General features: G+C 40.5%; 1 protein-coding gene across 2 annotated transcripts in view; it reads left to right on the top strand.

The window, feature by feature from the left end:
• The window catches only part of MAP3K5 (mitogen-activated protein kinase kinase kinase 5), a 239,267-nt gene that overhangs the window by 9,714 nt on the left and 205,617 nt on the right, over positions 1-23,936 (top strand). Inside the window, exon 1 of one of the 2 annotated variants that reach the window (XM_030809751.1) lies at positions 14,386-14,452. The exons of the other annotated variant lie outside the window; for it this stretch is intronic. The gene's annotated coding sequence lies outside the window, so the exon portion shown is untranslated. Of the gene's footprint in view, positions 1-14,385; positions 14,453-23,936 lie in introns of those variants that run through there. 2 annotated transcript variants of the gene reach the window in all.

Below are 23,936 nucleotides of genomic sequence, written 5' to 3'. Positions count from 1 at the left end.
CAGTTCCTGTTTCTGGTTTGCAGGATAAAATTGGTTCACACTTTCTTTGTGGAGCGGTGGGAGATGGACAAGCAAAGTCCAGGAAATGTGCAAGTCTCTCCAGCATGAGGTACCAACCGTGCCTACTTTCCAAGTACTTCCTCCAAGTGGTCCCTTCAAACACCACCCCAAGCCAGGAAAGTAGAGAACCATAGGAAAATGCATTACTGGCTACTGACTCCAGGGCTGACAGTGTGCTGTGCAGTGATGGCCCCTCCCAGGAGGCCATTCGAGGGCCTTTTATCACACACTCCCCTTTCTGTCACCCATGGGACCCTCACTGTGGCTGTAGAACATGCCAGCATTTGCCCCACTCCACCTGGGGCAAGATGAGAGTGGGAAATGTGGTGGAGGCAGGCAGTGTTGCAGGAACCCACAGCTATGTGGTTATCAGAAGAAACTGGGAACCCACAGCTTTGGGAAAATATGTCTTGAAGACAGCCTCATCTTCCTGTAATTTGGATATAGGTAAGTGGGGAAACTGGCTAGATAGGAGAAAGATACCCTTATTTTCAGGGAGTAAAATTAAACTTGAAAATTTTATTAGTGGCATAAAAGGGAAATAAAGGAAATCAAGGCAAAATAATAAATTAAAAATCCATTGGTGACTCTAATATATTGGTTTCTGTAGTTGTGGGTTTTTTGTTTTTTTTTTTTTAAGAAGATCTTGCTCTGTCACCCACGCTGAAGTGCGTTGGCATGATTTCAGCTCCAACTGCAACCTCTGCCTTCTAGGCTCAAGTGATCCTCCTGCTTTGAGCACAGCCAAGCCTGGCCAATTTTTGTATTTTTATGTAGAGATGGGGTTTTACCATGTTGCCCAGGCTGGTCTCAAACTCCTGGACTCAAGCTTTCTTCCTGCGTCAGCCTCCCAAAGTGCTGGGATTACAGGCATGGGCCACTGCACCTAGCCTAGTTGTTTTAATGTATTAGTTTTTCTCTTTGGCTAAAGGTATTGACTAGAGACACTAATCGGAATATGTGCCAGGTTAGTGGAAAAGCAGGAAGGATATGAGACAAAGCTGATTTTCAAAATCTTGTCTAATTGTTCAAAAAATGTAAATAATTGATCACTTACATTTCATATGAATTTTATTTTGTAGTGTTTTTGGTTTTCCAAAGGAAAACAGAAATAACTGAAACTACATTGTGATAATTTTCTTAGGGGAGACAGGAGAGAGACTTTTAAATATTAAGGGCATTTCCTATTTAATAAAATCATAGTAGAGCAGATCTGTGTAACTTAAAAATGCCACAGAAGTTGCACAGGGTAACAGAAAACATTCCACTATAAGCAGACCTTTTCTGTTACAGTAGTTCATCAACAATGAGGAAAGCAATTGCCTTTGGTATATGATTCATACAGGAAGTAAGTTATATTCCTTTGTACAGGCAATCTCTAAAAATGGTTGAGACCAGTTATACCAGTACTTTCCAATACTTGTAGCCTCTTCTACACCCATGAACTCTTAAGAAACAGAAACATGGAGGAGAGCTGCCCTAGTCGGTATCAATCAATATCAGCTTATCTGTCCACTGACCCCAAGCCATATAAAACCAAGTCTTTGCCTAAGCCAGAGAATTCTCTCTCCTTTAAAAATGTTGATTACTTCTATTTCTTTTGTTTTTTCTTGTCTTCTTTTTTTCTTTTTTTTTTTTTTTTGAGACAGGGTGTCACTCTCTCTCCCAGGCTGGAATGCAGTGTCTCAATCATAGCTCACTGCAGCCTCTAACTCCTGGACTCAAAGGAATTTCCCACCTTAGCCTTCCAAAGTGTTGGAGTTACAGGCATGAGCCACTGTGCCTGGCCTAATTACTCCTATTTATTATTTTTAAAAAGTCATCCAAAGCTATTACATGTCAAATACCCTTTTTTTTTTTTTTTTCCCTGTAGAGACAGGGTTTTGCCTTGTTGCCCAGGCTGGTCTTGAACTGCTGGGCTCAAGCAGTTCACCTCCCCTGCCTCCTAAAATGCTAGGATTACTGGCATGAGCCACCATGCCTGGCCATGTCAAATACCTCTTAATGTCACACTCAAGTTTTGTAATATGGTCATTGTGACAAATGTCAGCTTAAAGCTGGGGCAGCCAGGACAGGAGTGCTATTTCTGCTGTCCAGGGGCCACCGCTTTGGCTTGTAGCTAGATATTTCCCAATTTATAATTTGATCACTCTGAGGTTTGGGTGATTTTATGCAGTTGGGTCAGAATGATAGTATCAATGAATCAGTTGTTCAGTGCTACTCCTCCTCCTTTGATTATCTTACTCTTCAATAAGATGATCCTATTTCTTATAAAATAGTAGGCGTGGCAGTGTAATTAACTATATCTTACAGTTGGAAAGGCTATGAGAGCGGCCAGATTAAATCAAGCGGTTGAATAGGAGGTCTTCCAACTTCCAAACAATACAGATGTTTCATTCGCTATTCTACCGTTTCCACCTGCAGTGAAAAACATTTCAAAACATTTTGAACTACATGTTCTGTTTAAGAGGATCAGTTCTAATATTTTGGTCCACGATGGCAGTTATTATTATGAGGAAAAGTCATAGTAGTCACACAACTTCTGATCCCCTCTTGCTAGCAGATTTTAGTGACATCTTAATCAGAAAACCGACTTACCTTTTTCAGTCAGTGTCAACAAGGGAGCCAACTCAATAGTGGTTGCCAGTTGCTTGGCCTTAAGTTGTAAGTTGGGCTTTCTTCAGGCAAGTCTTGGGCTGTTTTCTGGGCATGATGTTTAGATGGACTGTGATAGACCAAAACTAGCCTTTCTCTAGAATGATCCAGAGAGCCGGGTTTACATCACAGCCTGGGGACAGTTCTTTCCTTGTTTCCCTGAGATGTGCTGGCTCTGGAGTCTGATGCAGTTTCCCTTAACGTGATAGCATATTCTAGTAATTAAATTTTGTAAGCATTTATTATTAATTGCCTATAATATGCCTCTTACTGAATCAGGATGTATCGAAGAACTAAGAAGCAGAAGAAGGCATAAGTCTTCAGGAGTATAAAGATGTATAACGTGTATCTGTTTGCATGGGAAAAACTGAAGCTAAGGGAAGCAGTCAGGAGGAACGACCTAGATTCCCCATTCCTCTCTACCAGACTAATTCTTTTTAGAAAAAACGTTAAAAAAATTTATGAAACATTTTAGTCATAAAGAAAGTATATAAAATAGTTTAGTAGACACTTATGCATCTACATACTACCTACATGTAATAGCTAATAGCAGTTAAACATTTTGACATACTTCTTTTACTTCTCTTTCTTTTTTAGAAAAATAAATCATTCTGGGCAAAACTAAAACCTCCTTTCTAACTTATGAATTTCCCTTCCTGAGAAAGTGCATTCTTCATGGGAAGCGCCACGTTACAATGTTCTAAACTATAATTTACAACAATCTAAAATAACGACTCTCTACAAATATAAACATATGCCAAATATTGAATTAATTCATTATGTAATGAGAAAAACCAGAAAGATATTAGAACTGGTTGAAAGGAGAGTTCAAAGAGCAAATATTATATACACACATACAAAATCAGGAATGGTGAAATGAATTTGCTAATAGATGCAAAATTGGCTAATATTACGTAAGGCAATTCTATAATGTTGGAGTCATCGATTCTAAAGGGTAGAAATCAATTGTATCTCTACCAAACTGTATTCATTTGTATTGCTGTGGACAAAAAATATTTGCGTTACTATCAGTTTTGCATAAGGTAATATTTACCCCAATAGCATTGTAAAATAGCCAAATCACTAGGAGGACAATCAAAGGTACACACCCCTTTAAAAATCTGATAATTCCCAGAGGGAGTGCTGCCCTAAGCCCAGCCCTCCACTGAAAGGATACTCAGTACCTTTTGACCTTTTCCAAGTCTTTGACAACTCTTCCCTGCAGAAGGTTGGTCATCCTCAGCAGGCTCTATGCCTGTCTCTCCAAGTACTTTTAACTCAACCTGACTTAAAGGACCTGTTGTCTCTGCTACTCTGCCATCTGAAGCCGTTTGCCCTGAGAGGGTCCTAGAATACCTTGCTTTAACCAGCATTCCTAGTCATGGTTATTTTAGGTCAGGGAACATGTACAAATTGACAACAGGATGTCAGTCCCCTAGGTTTTGGATGTGAGACAAGATATAAGCCATGTGGCCATAACCAAGTCAGGAATATGCCAGTGGGATGCCTGCGGTGTCTGGAAACCCAACTTCATTCTTATACTAGGAGAATCTAATTGTTACTGTGGGACCCTCAGTAGTTTAGACTGTTCCAAATAAGCCTATTTTATGGAGGAAAAAGGTCCTTATTACATTTTAGAGGGCTAGCAAACTGCTGTAAGATTACATAAGCTGACAAGCTGAATATATGACACTTTGGTCTTATAAATTAAAGCAAGCCATACACAAACAGCATGCATTACTGTGTACTAGGTGTACGTGCTACTCACTCTATCACTCTATATGTGTGACCTTATTTAATCTTTTTTTTTTTTTTTTTTGAGACAGGGTCTCACTCTGTTGCCCAAGCTAAAGTTCAGTGGCATGATCATGGCTCACTGCAGTCTTGATCTCCCAGACTCAAGTGATCCTCCTGCCTCAGCCTCCCACGTAGCTGGGACTACAAGCATGCACCACCAGACTGGGCTAATTTTTTATGTTTTTATTTTTATTTATTTATTTATTTTGAGACAGGCTCACTCTGTACCCAGGCTGGAGTACAGTGGTGTGATCTTGGCTCACTGCAACCTCTGCCACCCAGGTTACCATGCCCAGCTAATTTTTTGTGTTTTTAGTAGAGACAGGGTTTTGCCATGTTGGCCAGGCTGGTCTCGAACTCCTGGCCTCAAGTGATCTGCCTGCCTTGGCCTCCCAAAGTGCTGGGATTACAGGCGTGAGCCACTGTGCCAAGCCTTATTTTTATTTTTTGTAGAGACAAGGTCTCACCATGTTACCTAGGCTGGTCTCAAACTCCTGAGGTCAAGTGATCCTCCCGCATCTGTCCCCCAAAGTGCTGGCACTGGCATTACAGGCGTGAGCCACTGCATCCGGTCTATTTAATCTTTAAAACAACTTTATGAGGCAGATAGCATCACTTGATCAGTTTTTTTGTTTGGGGAAACTGAGCCCCTGAAACTGTTACCAAGAGTGGTCTCAGTGTCACATAGCTACTGAGGGGCAGAGTCCAATTCTGAACCCAAGTCTGTCAGATTCCAGAATCTATTCACTTATAACTTATGTTCTCCTGTCTCACAGAAATACATTTTCTATTTGAAAAGATCGAAATAGCTATTAATATCATGATTACAGGCATCACATCAGCAGACATTTTTTGGCTACTTAAAATCTGCAAGATTTCTTTCTAAGGTCTATATAAAATTAGGCTAAAAAGGTGTAATTTCTGCCTTTTATGATTTTACAGTCTACTATTTGAATTCAGCAATTTAATAAATAATTGTTGGGAGCCTACAACATGCAAGATTATATAGTGAACTAAATAATGAATAAATCCAAGGGAGTATTTTAAGGACTTCATAATGTAGATCATTTCATTGAACTGTATACTTGAGAACAGTGTTTATTACTGCTATAAAAGATGTGAAAATGCATCAGAAATAAAAATCTTACACAATAGTGTAATATGCATTACACCCCCACTTATTTTTTTAATGAAATCAGTATCATAATGAAAATTACGTATATAAATTCCAAGATTTTACTAAAAACCTTTCAGATCCCTTATAAATACAGATAAAATATTATTAAATTTACTTCTAAGAGGGGTATTATGATTCTTTAATTAAGAAGAACTTGTTTATACTGACTCTGAGGGAAACAAATAAGAGTTATTGCCTGAGATTTAGAACCTTTTAAAAAATATATTATTTTCCTAGTAGTGGAATTTCAAGTCCTTTGTGTTAATCTTTTCAGTTTGTGAAAAAATCTAGGTTGTTTTAGATAATTAAAATATGCTAACAACATAATTTCAATTTAGCATTTTTCTGACCTGTGTTACATAATAAAATTGTGTTGCTTGCTTGTTGATGATGTGTAGAGTGTGTGGTTCTTGACTGACAGAAAATTGTCAACCTGAATGCCAAGCATTTGAATGGCTGGGCCAGAATAAGAATAGCAAATAAACAAACCAGGTTGCTTTAGATAATAAAGGCAGATGTAGTAGATGCGTTGTCAATGCAGAACCATATCTGTATTATGATATACATAAAACATGACTAAGAGAGAAATCTGGGCTACCTCTGAAGGTTCTAAGTAACATTAATGAATATATACTTTATATAACATTTCTTTTTTAAACATTTATGTAACATTTCTGATTGTTTTTGAGTCACATACATACAGTTGATGTGTGTTAGTTCTTCCATGACATCTCCTAGATTTTTAGGAAATTGGTGTTGGGAAACTGGCTTTGGTTGATCCAGGGAAAATTCAGGTTTCAAATCTGGACAGTAGGATTTTAATTTTTCAGGCTGCAGTGAGCTGTAATTGCACCACTGCACTTTAGCCTGGGCAAATGGAGACCCTGTCTCAAAAAATTAAACAACAAAACACCTCCTGGTCAGTTTCCCAGATACAGTGACCCAGTGTTTACTGTATACATAGAGTTTGAGTAAGAAAAAGATTTGTAGATACTCTAGAGGAGCCTGGAGTCTGGTTTTAAAAACTGATACATCTCTTAGTGTGTGTATATTATTGCAAAGCAGGGTTGGGGCACAAGTTGCTTGTCTTGACCTAGTGAAAGAGAACAATGTTGTAGCTTGCACGTGAGTTATGACAAGAATAGTTGGCTTGACTTTTCTTGCCGAGCAACTCAGTGCTACCAATATTTTATGTGCTTGAAGTACACTTGGCAGTTGGTAAATCTGAAATAAAATTGGAAAAGAAATACTATCCTAGACTGTTAACAGAGTTCCAGACTCTTCTTTCCCTTATAAAACCAGTAGTATAGAAAACTCATTTAGCCATTAAATATGACATATGAGTGGGTTACCCGAGGACCGATCCTGCTGTGATGATTAGAATGTCATTTTGCAGATCTGCGTTGTTTTGTATTCCAAAGTCTGAAAGTAAGGGCTGTCAGCATTAAGAAATCTTTGCAGTCACTTACAATTTTGACTTGATTACCATTTAACTTACAGGACCATTGTGTTAGTGCTTACCAATCCATTCAGCATATATTCAAATAAAGGGCAACAGAGGGCAGGCAAAAGGCAGACAACTCCAAGCTAAAGAATTTGTCGGTGTTGGAGGTTTGAGCTTAAGTAACCTTCCAGGAGTATTATGGTTAAATTTATAACATCCTCACCTGTGGCTCATTTGGTGCCCATTTGTGAAATCTTTAAGAAGGTTAAACCTTAATAGCAGCCAGGTGCAGTGACTCATGCCCATAATCCCAGCACTTTGGGAGGCAGAAGCTGGTGGATCACTTGAGCACAAGAGTTCAAGACCAGAATGGGCAACGTGGTGAGACCTCATCTTTACAAAAAATACAAAAATTAGCTGGTTGTGGTGGTACACACCTGTGGTCCCAGCTACTCAGGAGGCTGAGGAGGGAGGATCACTTTGAGCCAGAGAGGCAGAGGCTGCAGTGAGCCGTAATTGCACCACTGTACTCCAGCCTGGGTGACAGCAATGCCCTGTATCAAAAATAAATAAATAAACAAATAAAAAATAAAAAACAACCCCAAAACCTTAATAGCATATAAGTGACACTCTTTTACTTTAGACGAATCATGTATACACTTAGAACTAAAATTAAGATATTGATGTATCTCCTTGGTTTACCTGGAGAGACATTTTCACTGCTGGGTGAAATATACGTAAGTAATGAGAAAGTACAGCCTCACAATTTCCAAGCTTCATAGAACTCAGGACTCTCCACTTAGTGTAGGTTTAATTAAAGAAATAGGTTTTTTATCATGTTAAATAAATGATGAACATTCTTCTTCATGGATAATCTCTTGATTATTCAGGATTGGATCTTGTTATCATTACCTGTTTGCAGGCAAGTTAACTTCTAATTTGAGGTAGCCCAAGAAGGGCCAGATCTCATCTTCAAGTGATCCCAGAAGGGAACGCATTGTACGCACAAAAGCTATTGCCACCGTGTTGTGACATTGCTTGAGAATTTTCAAGCAAAATTGCACTGTGGTATTTGTATATTGCCATGCCTTAATTTTCCCAGGCCACAACTATTTAATAGGCTTGTATGTTCCTCTAAAAACATCATTAGACACGTTGGACTAAGTTTGCAGGAGTGGATGTATGAAGCAATCAGGATTTTTCTGTTTTCACACTGTATGTTCTTTGGGTTATTCTCCATGGTTTATTATCAGGGGAGTTAGGAGCATGTCACCTAAAGAGTTCTGTGCCAGAGAATATGCCACATTTAATATGAGGAGGTTTTCTGAGCGCATAGAAGATGAAAAAGGCTATGATAGGAGAATTCGAGACTCTCATCTGCTTTCAGTTTTCAGTTACCTGGTCTATGTGCTGAAAGCTTAATTTGAGACCTGGACTAGGTTACAAGCTTCTGATGACTTAATATTTAGTCTATGAGAATTATTTTTTCAAGACTTGTCATTGTCCCATTTAGCCACAGCAAAAAGTATTACCCAACTTTTGAGCCATAATCTATACCTAATATGTGGTCACCAGGTGAATTTATTACTGAATCCAGCACATTGTATAGTTGCTTATAAGCTTGACCTTAGCATTCTTTTTCTTTTAAGGTACAAATAATCATGGAACTATTTATCCTTCTATTTTTATTCTCTCTTTAAGATCTGAATTTTTTTTAAATGCATATTTCTGTTAGCAGCCCTATCTGTTCCCTCTTGAAATGATCTCTGAAGGCTGTTAAATAAATTTTGATTTGCTTTAAGGATTCAGTATTCAAATCATGCTTGATTCTTTGGGAGCTATAAAAAAAGCTATTGCTCCATAGGTCTTGCATCATATGTGATATGACTAAGGAGGAACAACGGAAAAAGTCAAGTCCAATTTACACAATAATGAAAAACCTTTTGTTAGAAACATCTGACAAACAAGGAGCAGTTTCTGGTTTTTTAAAGAATCGTTAGAATATAGTTCCATGTCTCTTTTTCTGTCTTGTTAACCCTGCACCTCTAGTACCTAATAGAGTGCTTGGCACTTGATACAGATTGATTGATTGAATGAATATCACACTTTCCCCCCAGTGGTGTTTTAGTTATCGGTTTTGATGTCTGCTTTTTCTGCTTAAGCGTGAGTTAATGACAAAGATCACATTTTATGGTTCTTGACATCCCCCAGGTCTTCTGTATCAGTGTGTGACCTGTAGATGACACTTAGTGATGTTTATAGAATACAATTCAATGATGTCATCCCTTTCCTGGAGGGGCTCACAGTCTGGTAAGGGAGACCAGCCTATGAACATATTATATATATTGTGCTAATTGTTTGTTGTTGTTGTTTTTTAAAAAATTTGAGACTGAGTCACTCTGTCACCCAGGCTGGAGTGCAGTGGTGCGATCACAGCTCACTGCAGCCGTAACCTCCTTGGGCTCAGGCGATCCTCCCACTTCAGCCTTCTGAGTAGCTGGGATCACAGGTGTGTGCCACCACGCTGGCTAATTTTTTAATTCTTTTTTTGTAGAGATGGGGTTTTGCCATGTTGCCTAGGCTGGTGCTAATTGTTATACTAGATGTTTATGTAAGGTTCTTTGAGAGCACAAATCATGGCGGATTCTTCAGGGGGAGAAGGAAGTGTGGAGGAGGTTGGCTGAGACATTGGACAGGAGGTGACATTTGAACTGGGTTTTGAAGGATAATGATGAAAGCTAACATTTATTGAGCATTTAATATGTGCCAGGCATTTTATAATAAATCATGGAAATAAATGAGTCTCTCCATAAGGAAGGGGTAGGATAAAGAGAAGGCCTATGACAGAACTAAGGAAACACTGGCATTTAAAGATGGACGGCCGGGCACGGTGGCTCATGCCTGTAATGTAATCCCAGCACTTTGGGAGGCTGAGGCAGGCAGATCACCTGATGTTTGAGACCAGTCTGGCCAACGTGGCGAAACCCCATCTTTACTAAAAATAGAAAAATTAGCTGGGTGTGGTGGCACGCGCCTGTGGTCCCAGTTACTCGGGAGGCTTAGGCATGAAAATCATTTGAACCCAGGAGGCAGAGGCTGCAGTGAGCTGAGATCGTACCACTGCACTCCAGCCTGGGTGAAACAGCCAGACTGTCTCAAAAAAACAACCAACCAACCAACAACAACAACAAAAAAAATGGGCAGAGGAAGGCATCATCTAGTGAAAAAGGGAAGATGGTAAGATGGCACAACAGATGAGAGAAAGTTCAGAGAGGGAGAGAGAGAAGGGATTAACTCTAAAAGCGATGCAAACAGGGCTTGTCCGAAGGTCAGTGAAGTTGAATGTTTCAGAGAAATAACTGGACTTGGAGATCAGAAAACCCCTGATCACTTTGCCAGAGCAGTTTCAGGAAAGCAGGTGGTGGTAGATGTCAGGTACAGTGACTTGACTGATTTCTGGAGAACAACAGAAGGCATGGAACAGGGAGTGTTATTTAAAGAAATGTGTTCACGAGGGAAGCAGAAAGAGAAGGCAGTCTCTGGAAGCAGTGCAGGCCACTCCCAAGGTAAGGCACGTGGCCTGGCTGCTGGTATTCATGCCTCAGACGGGATGAGGTCAGTAGGCCTTTGTGGGCTCAGGTGTTATTTAACAGGGTTTCCATGGGAACGTGGAAGGCAAATTCCCAACCACTTTCTTACGAGAATAACTTCTGGAGCATGACCCTTTGTAAATGTACTTGTTTTCTTGCTAATTTTAATTGGCTGAAAATAGAGTTGTTTTTCCTTCCGAGAATCTCTTAACTTAGAGAAATTCGAATTCACACCGATACAGCTTAAGTTGAGAATTCTTGAGTGGTTTGAACCCAATTTACAGAAGTGTAGGACTTCTTCAGGAAGGGAAAGTGCCCATCTCTCAGGCCAGGTAAGTCTTCCATGCATCTGCCCCCAATGGCCAGATTTCACAGGCTTTTGAAAGCTCAAGAATAGGAACTGGAACCCGAAACGCCTTTCTTGTTTTCTTAACTACTCGAAACACTTAATTGCTCATAATGCTGGCTGCATAACAGTGAACATGATTCATTTTTAAAAATGAGATTTTTTTTTTGCTCAGTTTGCCACCTTACTTTGTAAACTTACAGTGGAAACAGTTAACATTTTTTCAAAACTCTGCTTGATTTTTAGGTTTTCTTCATCTTAAGCTTCCTAACCCCTCCTCAGTGGAGGGCTGCTGTCAGTAGATTACTGAAGTAAACCCTGGATTAACCTGCATTGTCTCACTACTGTGTGTGCATTCATTCATTTTCATTGTCTGTTCATCCATTCCAAAAAGAAGCCCCCCGCCACTGCCCCCAACCACCCTTTTCTGAATAGGTACTATTATTTTACTGCACATCTTGGAATGAACTTCCTTCTGCCTTATCTGTATATAGAGAGGTGCACAGTATTGACTGCTGTTTCTGATGATATCTTCTACAGGGTCTTCTGTGCCATGCTTACCGCAGTAGGGTAGGAAGGAACACATTTGCATAGAAACATTTCATATACTTAATGTGCTAGAGAATTACTTTACTATGGACTAAGGTCTCTCTCTCTCTCTCTCTCTCTTTCTCTCTCTCAAAATAATGGAAGACCACAGGCTGGGTGTGGTGGCTTACGCCTGTAATCCCAGCACTTTGGGAGGCCGAAGGGGGCAGATCACCTGAGGTTGGGAGTTCGAGACCAGCCTGGCCAACATGGTGAAACTCCCCGTTTCTACTAAAAAATACAAAAATTAGTTGGGCATGGTGGCACACACCTGTAGTCCCAGCTACTTGGGAGGCTGAGGCAGGAGAATCACTTGAACCTGGGAAGCAGAGGTTGCAGTGAGCCACTGCACTCCAGCCTGAGTGATGGAGCAAGACTCTGTCTCAAAAAATAAAAAAAATAAAAAGGGAGACCATTATAAAGCCAAATATTTTGAAAACCTATTTTGAAAATCAGCTCTCAGGTTGGAAACATGAAGTTTCCAAAAAGAACATATTTTAAAGTATCGGGTTGTTGAGATAGAGCTGCTGTGGGGTAGACGAGACCCAAAGTGGAGCTTAGCCCATGAGGGTTCTTGGCTTTGCCCAGGAAAGAATTCAAGGGCAAGCCAGAGGTAGAAGAAAACAGCTTTATTGAAGAGGCAGTGCTACAGCTCTGTGACTGCTCCTTCAGAGCGTGGCTACCCAGTAGGCAGAGAGTAGTAGCTCAGGGTAGCTTTGCAGTCGTATTTATACCTACTTTTAATTGCATGCAGATTAAGGGGTGGTTTATGCAGAAATTTCTAGGGAAAGGGTAGTAACTTTTGGGTCACTAGGTCATTGCCATGGAAAGGGGCGGTAACTCCCTGGTATTGCTGTGGCAACAGTAAATTGACATGGCACACTGGTAGGCGTGTCATTTTGTTGTTGACAGCTGCTTCTGCTCTGGCTTTGTTTTAGCTAGTCCTCAATCTGGTCCGGTGTCCAAGCCCCACCTCTGGAGTCAAATTCTGCCTTCTACCTCAGTACAGAATGGTTTTTGATGACAGCAATAATAATGATAATAATAATAATCAGATTAGGGTAGTATGTTTTCTGTTTGCAGTAGGGGGACATCAGCTAGGTTTCATTTCTTTGGTTCATGTGAAATGAAAAAAATGCCTTTTTGATTATCAGATGATTGCCTAATATATATTTGTAGCCCAGACCTCAGAGCTGTAGGTTAAGCATCTGCTCTACTCTCCATACCTGCTGGCTGGCCCACAGGAGCCTCAAACGTATTTTCATAGAGAAATTGGTTTCCATCTCTAGTTCCTAACATCACATTAAATTACATCCAGTGTTTAAAACCAGAAATGTGCTTTAGATTCCTTTAATATAATAAGGAGTTGTATACATATTAAGAATATTAACCATTTGTTTTTAAAAATTTATTATATTTTTCCTTAGTTTTATGTTTATGATAATTTTTATGTGAATTCTTGACAGATTTTTTAATTAGTCAAAATTATCCCCTTTAAGTGCAGATTCTTGCTTCGTACATATATCTGAGAAGTATTCATTTGTATTTTATTTTATTATTTTGAGAGACAAAGTCTCGCTGTGTTGCCCAGGCTGGAGTACAGTGGTGCCTTCATAGCTCACCTGCGGCCTCGAATTCCTGGGCTCAGGCAATCCTTCTGCCTCAGCCTTCCAAAGTACTGGGATTACAGGCGTGAGCCACTGCATCTGGCCTATATTTTATTCTATAAAGTTTAATATGTTTTATTTTTACACTTGACTCTTACCTCCATCTTGAATTTATTTTGTTGTATGATATAGGAAAAGTAATATGTCTGTATTGAAATGTACTATGATTGATGAGAAGAAACGATTTTTGGGCAAAGTGAAATTTATAAACTTAACATTTCTTTAAATAATACATAGTATTTGGTCATGGCATGGTCTAAAATATATCAGTTATTTGTATGAAAAATCTTTTCCCTTGCTTTTAAGGATTATACTGAAGATAATTTAACCTTTTCTACTTTGCCCAGAATTGCTATTATAAACATTGCACTGTTCTGTATGTATTGTATTATACTGTAATATAATTTGTGAAAGGGGCTTAGCGTTCCCTTTTACCATATGCCTCAGTCCATCCATTAGGGGAGAGATGCCCCAACATGGTCTCAAAAAAATAAACATGGTCTCTGTCTCAAAAAATAAAAAAATAAAATAAAATAAAAAGGGAGACCATTATAAAGCCAAATATTTTGAAACCTATTTTGAACATAGTCTCCCCTTCCGTTGCAGGAAGAGGCAAACTTAGTAGCAGTCTTTGAGTCACTTTTAGTGTAGCATAGGACTTACTGATGTATATAGTTGCTGTCTATTTTAAACTTCACTTTTTCCTTCCTTCCTCCCTCTGTCTCTTTTTCTCTTCCTCCTTCCCTCTCTCCCTCTCCCCCTTCCCCTTATCCCTTCCCCTTCCCCTTCCCCTCCCTCCCTCCCTCCCTCCCTCCCTCCCTCCCTCCTTCCTTCCTTCCTTCCTTCCTTCCTTTCTTCCTCCCTCTGTCTCTTTTTCTCTTCCTCCTTCCCTCCCTCCCTCTCCCCCTTCCCCTTATCCCTTCCCCTTCCCCTTCCCCTCCCTCCCTCCCTCCCTCCCTCCCTCCCTCCCTCCCTCCTCCTCCCTCCCTCCTTCCTTCCTTCCTTCCTTCTTCCCTTCCTCCCTTCCTTCAGTGCACATTGGTTGGGTCAGCCTTCTGTGCCAGTGCCAGACATCAGGGATAGAAAGTGAACGTGACATGGAGCCTGCCCATTGAATACTCACTGGTGGTAGGCTTTCCTCTTCCGTCTCCTCACTATTTGTTTTTCTGTTTACTGTTACCCGTAACCCACTTCTGTATACTTCTCTCTTCTATTTTTAAATTTATTTTAAAAATTGAGAGATAACTTATAGACCATAAAAGTAACCATTTTAAAGTACTGTGTACAATTTGGTGGTTTTCAGTAGACTTACGAAGTGTGCAACCATCGCCAATATCTAATTCCAAAACATTTTTAGCACCTCAGAAATAAACCCTGTACCCATTTGCTGTTATTCCCCATATCTCCCTTCAGCCAGCCCTTGGCAACCACTAATCTGCCGTCTCCATGAATTTGCCTATTCTAGGTATTTCTTAGAAGTGGAATCATGCAATATGTGGCATTTTGTGACTGGCTTCTTTCACTTAGCATAATGCTTTCATGCTTCATCCGTGTTGTAGCAGAGATCTATACTTCATTCACTTTTCTGGCTGAATACTATCCTGTTGTATGGTGCTTGAACACCTTTTGTTTATCCATTCATCAGCTGATGGACCTTTGGATTGTTTCCACTTTTTGACTGTCATGAATAAACCATGAATATCCATGTCAAGTTTTTGGGTGGACATGATTTCAGCTTGCTTAAGTATATATCTAGGAGTGGAATTGCTGGGTCATACGGTAGTTCAATGCTTAACTTTTTGAGGAACCACCAAGCCATTTTCTTTCTTTCTTTCTTTCTTCTTTTTTTTTTTTTTTTTGACATGGAGTTTCACTGTGTCACCCAGGCTGGAGTGCAATGGCATGATCTTGGCTCACTGCAACCTCTGTCTCCCGGGTTCAAGCGATTCTCCTGCTTTAGCCTCCCAAGTAGCTGGGATTACAGGCACCTGCCACCATGCCTGGCTACTTTTGAATTTTTAGGAGAGATGGGGTTTCACCAAGTTGTTTAGGCTGGTCTCGAACCCCTGACCTCAAGTGATATACCCACCTCAGCCTCCCAAAGTGCTGGGATTACAGGCGTGAGCCACCATGCCCGGCCACCAAGCCATTTTCTAAAGTGGCTGTACCATTTTGCAGTACCAATAATGAATGAAGGTTCCAGTTTCTCCACATCTTCACCAATGCTTGTTATTATCTTGTCTTTTATTATGCCATCCTAGTGGGTATGAAGTGGTACCTTACTGTAGTTTTGATTTGCATTTACCTAATGACTAATGATGTTGACATCTGTTCATGTGTTTATTTGCCATTTGTATATCTTTGGAGAACTGTCCGTTCAGATTCTTTGCTTATTTTTAAATTGGTCATTTTATTCCTGAGCTGTAATAGTCTATCTATTCTGGATACAAGCCCCTTATCAAATATATGATTTGCAAATATTTTCTATCATCTTGTGGGTTTTCATTTCCTTGATAATGTCTTTTGAAGCACAAAATGTTTTAATTTGGATGAAGTCCATATTTATCTGTTTTTTCTTTTGTTGTTTGTGCTTTCATTGTCTTACGTAAGAAAGCATTGCCCAATTCGATGTCACAGAGATTTACACCTATGTTTTCTCCTAAGAGTTAGATATTTTTGCTCTTACGTTAGGTCATTGCTCCACTTTGAGTTAATTTTTATCTATCATGTGAGTTAGGGGGCCAGCTTCATTCTTTTGCATGTGGATATCTAATTGTCCCAGCATCATTTGTTGAAAACACCATTCTTTTGCCATTGGATTTTCTTAGCACCCTTGTAAAAAATCAATTGACCATAAATGTATGAGTTTATTCCCATACTCTCCATTTGATTTCCATTGATCTATGTTTGTCCTTATGCCAGTACCACATAGTCTCGATTACTTTTGCTTTGTATTAAGTTGTGAAATCAGGAAGTGTGAGGCCTCCAGCTTTCTTCTTTTTCAAGACTGTTTGGGCTATTTTGGTTCCCTTGTATTTCCATATGAATTTTAGGCTTGTTAATTTCTGCAAAAAAGGCAGTTAGATCTTCCTCCTATTTTTAACTGTCCCCGATATTCTTTCTTTTGTCATGACATTTTTTTTGCCTTTTTGTTTCATTTACGTTTCTTGATTTTCATGACAGCTGGACTCAAGTTTTGCTTCTTACCTAGTGACTACTGAACTGATCAGTGAATTGTAGATTGCAGTTTTCAGGTTTTCAGTGTTTTGGGATTTATTGTCATTTATCACAGCCCAGCGGTGGGTGGTTTTCCCTCCTTGCCCTCCTCTCTTCCTTCCTCCTCCTCTCACCCCTCCCCTTCTTTACTCCCCTCCCTCCTCCTTCCTCCCTTCTTTCTCCTTCCTTTCTTCTTTTCTTCTTTCCTTTCTTTCTGTTCTTTCTCCTTTATTTCTTTGCTCCTTCCCTCCTTTATGTTGTCTTCCTTCCCTCTTTCCCGTGGGTTTAGTGCTTGTGAATTATGGGTGTTAGTAGACTCTGACTTTGAAATAAATGAGAATCACTACTTACCTTATCTACCTATTACCTAAAACTTAAATATTTCAATGTGGAAAGTCAAAATATTTTTTGATAGATTTATTATAGAGATTTAACTTGTCCTTTGTGATTTAGTTTCTTATGCAAATATATATACATATATGAAATAGAACTTTAGAGGTCATATAATTTATCACTTTATCTAATGCATACATCTACCAAGTGGCTTTTAAATGTGCTTTTATTATGTTTCTATTTTGCCTTGTAAATTTGATAGTGGAAATCTAATGAAACTTCCTAATTTTTGTTAGGATACTGTGTAAAAACTCTGATTTTTTTAAGAAAAAAACTTACAAAAAATTAATTTACCTGTAATATACTTACTAGTTCATGCTCTTTCTGGAAATAATTCCTGTCTGTAAATATTTCCAGGGTGCATAGTTTAGCATCCTGTGTTTTGCAGAGTACATTTTAGCATTAAGATACAAGATGAAGAAATGGAGTTTATTATAGATTTAAATTGGTCTTATGTTGATCTAATATGCAACCTTCTCTGAAATGTTACCTTGAATTTGGAGATCACACCAACATGCTCTTTGCTGTGTAAATCCTTTAATGACCTCTGTTCCTAACTGCAAATTCTGACTTGTTCAGTTTTGTTGAGCCAGATGTCCTTGTACTCAGTACCCTAAAACCCAGTTATTGGCTGGTATGTCTGGTAATGAAGGGAAGACGTCAGAACTTCAGATAACCTACCCTTCTATTTGTGACCCTGAGTGAATTCAGATAAAGCAGATATGAATGTGTAGAACTGGCAGGGTCCACAGCCTTGACCTACTTGGCTGTGGGATCAGCGGTGCCCAGCTATTCTGGTTTTTAAGTTATGAAGTGTTTCCAGAGGTCATCCTTGTAGGCATTTCTTTACAGAGTTATTGCTTCGCCTTGTTCTGAAAGATAAACTAGAGCTGCAATTCAGAAATTTATTCCATAGAACAGTTGGTGCAGATTTGTAGGCTTAGTGTTTATACACTCAGTCTCCAACTTCTCCCCAGGGTGGGAAGTGGAAGTTGGCTTGGGTTCTGGCTTTACCTGCAGCTTCCATGGTGTTATGCTGTACCAGATAGATTCTTGCACACCTCATGACCTGTGGTGCAGCTGGGATGGCTCTTTGGGAGTTGGGACAATTTCTTGGAATATGTATAATCCAAGCAAGTCCACAAATTATGTCTTCCTAGTGCAGGAATGGAAACTGTATATTTTATGATAAAACTTAGACTGTGGATCTGGGAGACCTGTGGTGTTTAATCTTGGCTCTGCCACTTACTAGTTCTGTGTTCTTGCTTCTCTAAGCCTTAGTTTTCTCATCTATAAGGTAGAGATAAAAGCAGTTACTGCCGGGCAAAGTGGCTCACGCCTGTAATCCCAGCACTTTGGGAGGCCGAGCCGGGCAGATCACCTGAGGTCAGGAGTTCGAGACCAGCCTGGTCAACATGGTGAAACCCTGTCTCTACTAAAAATACAAAAAAAAAAAAAAAATTAGCCAGGCATGGTGGTGGGCACTTGTAATGCCAGCTACTTGGGAGGTTGAGGCAGGAGATTTGCTTGAACCCAGGAGGTGGAGGTTGCAGTGAGCCGAGATGGCACCACTGTATTCCAGCCTGGGCGACAGAGCAAGACTCTGTCTCAAAAAAAATAAAAAATAAAAAATAAATACATAAATAAGTTAAATTAGCTGCTCATGCTGTTGTGTGCCTGTAGTTCCAGTTATTCAGGAGGTGGAGGTGGGAGGATGTCCTGAGTGTAGGAGTTTGAGGTTAAAGTGAGCTGTGTTTGCACACTGCACACCAAGCAGGGTAACAGAGCAAGACCCCAAAGACCTCTAAAGAAAATAGTTTCTGCTTTATAAGTATAGGCTTATTGAGAAAGTTAAATGAGATCATACACGTAAGGAATTTTGCACAGTGCTTGGCAGGTCATAGATTGCTGGAAGAAAAAGGACTTCAGAGTTTGTATAATCCATCATCTTATCTGATGCATGAATCTACCAAGAGGCTTTTAGATGTGCTTTTGTTTCTTTATTGTCTTATACATTTGATTAGAGGGAATCTAATGATCACTTCCTAACTTTTGTTAGGCTACTGTATAAAAAGTTCTCATTTGTCTACGCATTAGTGGCTACATGGTAGAGGAACATGATCCTGAAAACACACATGGTAATACTGATCCCCAAAGCAGGTACATGTTCAGAAAGCTGAGAGTTGACCCCGCAGAGTTGCTTGTCCCAGCTTCTGAGATGCAGTGAGACAAACACATCAATTAGGGCCAGGAAGTGTGCCTTGAGTTTCAGTTCTGCCTCTTACATAATCTCTCTGCCATGAGAAAGCTGATATCTTAGCATAGTTTTGAGCATTAACTGAGAAAATATATATTAAAGGAGCAGGCCCATAGTGGGTGCTTTGCTAGCATTTATATATTCACAGTGTGGACTTGTGATTTTGAGAGGTCTGTGTTTCATTTTTCTGTTGCGGCATAACCACAAAAAAGTGTAGTGGCTTCAAACAACAACCTGTTATCTCTCACAATTGAGTGGGTTGAGTGGGTTCAACTGTGTGGCTCTTCTGTTTCACATAAACTTGGTTGGGTCTGAAGCCATCTGGGGGCTTGACAAAGCTGGAATGTCCAATAAGGTTCATTCCCATGACTGGAAGGTGGTGTGGGCTGTCGGATCTCAGTTCTTTTCCATGTGGCCTCTCCACATGACCTGGTTGGACTTCTCGCATGGTATCTGTGTTCTGAGAAGGAGCATTCTATGAGTGAGTGTTCCAAGAAGAAGGACATGGAAGCTATCAGTCTGTTAGGTTTTGATCTCGAAATTCTCAGAACATTATTTTTGTCTGCATCCTATTGGTAAAAGCAGTTACAGCACTAACTCAGACTCACGGGAAGGAGGGTAACTGAATGGGAGAGGGAGCATGTGCATGCACAGGGGTAAGGACTTGATGGGGGCCATCTTTGGAAACATCTACCATGGTCTGAACATTCTTGCATATGTCATCTGGGTGTGCACATGTACAGGTGGCTGATCAGCAGGGCAGTAGCTTAGTCCATTTTCTGTTGCTTATAACAGGATTTCTGAAACTGAGTAATTTATGAGAAATGAAATTTATTTTTTACTGTTCTGGAGGCGGAGAAGTCCAAGGTCAAGGGGGTGCATCTGGTGAGAGCTTCCTTGTTGGTGGGGACTCTCTGCAGAATCTCAAGGTGGTGCAGGGTATCACATGGCAAGGGGGCTATCTTAGGTCTCTTTTCCTCTTTAGTCACCAGTCCCACTCCTGCGATAACCTGTTAATAGATTAATCCATTCATGAGAGCAGAGCCATCATGACCCAGTCACCTCCTAGAGGCCCCACCTCTCAATATGCCCGTATTGGAGATTAAATTTCACCATGAGACTTGGAGGGGACACCTGTTCAAACCACAGCAGTAGCTCTCTGCCTGTTTTGCATCCATCAGGTAGCCAAGTCATAGAGGGAAACTGAGGCCTTGAGAACAGTCATCATATTTTGAAAAAGTAGCAATTGAAATTCAAAATAGAAGGTACCTGAATAGATTCAGCAGGAATAAGCTTTGCATGAAAACTTTTTTTTCCCTCTGTAAATTTTCAGTTTCTATAGATAGGGTGGGTAGAAAACATACTGTCAGAATACTGCACCTGAGACTTTTTGCTAACCAGTCAGAAGAGCATATGCTTGTAAACTGACCTGTTTCCCCACATCTTTGGGTATATTAAGATTGAATGGTTGAGCAGAGACAAGACAGCTAAAGATCTACCCTGCTGATGTTTGAAGTGGAGAGGGCAATGAACAACCTTGTAAAAATCCTGTTTACTCATCCAAGACTTCATCTTAGATGACTAGTTATGCAGGAAAACAGAGATGGTTACCTTTTAAAAAGATACACCAGGAGTTCGAGACCAGCCTGGGCAACATAATGACACCCCGTCTCTACAAAAAAATGCAAAAATTTGCTGGGCGTGGTGGCGTGCACCTGTGGTCCCAGCTATTCGAGCGGCTGAGGTAGGAGGACGGTTTGAGCCTGGGGGGCGGAGGTTGCAGTGATCTGTGCCACTGCACTCCAGCCTGGCTGACTGAGTGAGAGCCTGTCTCAAAATAAATGAACAAGTAAATAATATAAAATAAATAAAAGATACATAAGCTAACATGCATCCGGTGTGTATTATTTCATTGCAGCCTTGGAAATAGGCAGCATTTGCCATTTTTATTCTCTAGCTGTGAAGAGGGCAAGGCAATGAAGGGGTGGATTCACAGAGAGTATAAGGGTAGCAATGGTGCTGGAAACCTCCAGGAGACTGGGAGGAGGAAGGGGGAGAGGACTTTCCCCAGGGGCAATGCAGACATTGGCATGTGGTTTATGGACTGCTTTAATTCACCTGCAACCTGCCTGTCCCTAGAGGAGCTTGCAGCAAGCATTCTAGTTTCCAGATAAAGACAGAGGACAGGAGGTGTACTTTCCCTGGTATAATTTCCCTCGGTGCTTTACCCTGTTTAATTCCACTTGGCTTTAGAAACTCAACTAGGAGTTTATTTTTCTTTTTGTACTTTTCTAGAACTAGGCCCTCTTCCCCCCTTACCCTCACACACTCACTATCTTATTTCTGATGCTGCCCATGGCTGAACCAGTTGAGGCACATGAGCCACCCTCTCTCCCTAATCTTTGTCCATGGAACACCTGAGGGTCATGTGCAAGCATGGGCAGACAGCTCTTGGCTGTGTATCCTGTCAAAGGTACTGTCTATATTTGGAGAAAGCATGGGTTCCTCTGCTTGGTGAACAAAACGTTTACAGCTTTAGCCATACAAAGTCAGGAGCTCTGTTTTCTGTGTGCTCATTCCCATACCCTCTCCCTTCCCATTTACTTCTCTGTCTCTTCTCTATCTCTTTCTTCCAATTTTTCCCTGGCTGGGTATCAGGATAGATTTCCCTTTCTTATTTTTGTCACTTACTCCAGACTGACAGTGTTGTTCTCTGCCTAAAATTAGAAACAAAAAATATTTGCATAACTTTCTGTAGGGTCATGGATTTTAAATTTTAAAAGGCTGCAGAGTTCATTTCAAGATTATGTTGTTCCTTTTTCTAATATTTGGTTGGTGAACAGACACTCTACTCATTTTAACTTTCTGCAGGATTTCTGCCTGATTAGGAGAATGCCCAGTTCTCCCCAAATGCGTTATATCTGCCTTAAACTTTTGACCTTTTCTGGTCTCAAGTGGGCCATTCAGTGGCTTTCCCTTCTTCCCTTCCTTTTCCGTCGCTTCTCTGTGCTGTCTGAGTAGTTGCTATGAAATTACCTTCTGATCAGTGCAGTTTCCTGCTTAGAGTTCACTGGGTTCCTGACTAGCTATGGGAGGAAACTAAATTTGCTAGCACAGCAGCAAAGCCTGTCGAGGTTTGGCATCCATCTGCCTCATCGCAGCCCCTCTCATGAGGCCCCCTTTCTATGACCAGCCCCAGCTGCAGGGTTGCCAGTCTTTTCTCTAATAAAGAGGTCGGGATCTCCTCACCCTGGTGCACATCTGTCTTTCTGTGCGTATTTTCCCATTTTCCCCCTTTCAATTTCTGTAGTTTTATTGTGTTGACAGTTGCTGGAACCACTGATTTGGGATGCGAGAACGATTCCCCCAGGCTCCTGGCTTCTTCCCGGGCTGCATGGCATCCTGCAGGACAGCTCTGGGAACCTTCTCTCCTCCATGCAGCCCTGCCCAGACACCTGGGATCTACTCTTCTGTCTTCCCACAGTGCCTGCTGCATGCACTCTTGCATTTTAGTGGCCAGCCTCCTGGCTATTTTTTTTTTTTTTTTTTTTTAAGTTAGGGTCTGTTTTCTTTATTCTTGTGCCCGTAGTGCTCATATGTAATAGGTGCTCTACAAGTATTTGTCCTATTCAGTTCTGGCTGCCATAATCTCCCATAAGCGAGGTGGCATATAAACATCAGCAATGTATTTTCTCACAGTTCTGGAGGCTATAAGGTCCACGATCAAGGCACCAGCAGATTCAGTGTTTGTGAGGGCCCACTTCCTCATAAATAGCTGTCTTCTCTCTGTTATCACACGGGGCAAGAAAGGAGAGGGATCTCTCCTTTCTGGAGCTTCTCTCTGGTTTTTTGTTTTGTTTTATTTTGAGACAGAGTCTTGCTCTGTCACCCAGGCTGGAGTGCAGTGGCGCAATCTCGGCTCACTGCTACATCTGCCTCCCAGGCTCAAGCCGTTCTTCTGCCTCAGCCTCTCGAGTAGCTGGGATTACAGGCATGTGCCACCATGCCTGGTTAATTTTTGTATTTTTAGTAGAGACAGGGTTTTGACACATTGACCAGGCTGGTCTGGAACTCCTGACCTCAGATGATCCACCCACCTCAGCCTCCCAAAGTGCTGGGATTACAGGCGTGAGCCACAGTGCCTGGCCTGGAGTGTTTTATAAGGGCACTAATCCCATTCATGAGGGTTCCACCCTCCTAACCTAATCACTTCCCAAAGCCCTCACCTCCTAATATTATCACCTTGGGGGTGAGGATTTCAACATATGAATTTTAGGGAACACAAAAATGAGACCTTAGTAGTATTTATTGAATCAATAAATTAACAAATAATACCATTAATTACATTCACTGAACATATGCGAATTAAGGATTTGATCATTTTCATAAATAATACCTCATGTAAGAGCTTTATTCAGAAAATCTTTTGCCTTTTCTTCTAGTTATGGCCCAAAGAGAGAGCTAATTAATATATAAGATGGCATGTGCCTTGAGATTTATGATAGGATTTACTAGTACTAAATGACTTTATATTTGCTGTTTCTATAAGGAAAAAAATTGTAGGCTGGTGACACTTATATATATAACTGACTGCTGACTAGTCTTTACTATTTAAGCATGAAATAGCATGTTTATGCCACCTTATTGCAATTGGACTATCCTAATTGAAGAAATTAAAAAATACTCTATCACTTTCCACAAGGTGACAGAGGACAAATCAACAAATTGAATAGTGCAGTGTGCATT

The sequence above is a fragment of the Nomascus leucogenys genome, chromosome 3 (genome assembly GCF_006542625.1).
Source record: "Nomascus leucogenys isolate Asia chromosome 3, Asia_NLE_v1, whole genome shotgun sequence".
Lineage (NCBI taxonomy): Eukaryota > Metazoa > Chordata > Mammalia > Primates > Hylobatidae > Nomascus > Nomascus leucogenys.
Note: the sequence above shows the minus strand (reverse complement) of the source record. Positions and strands in the feature narration are given on the sequence as shown.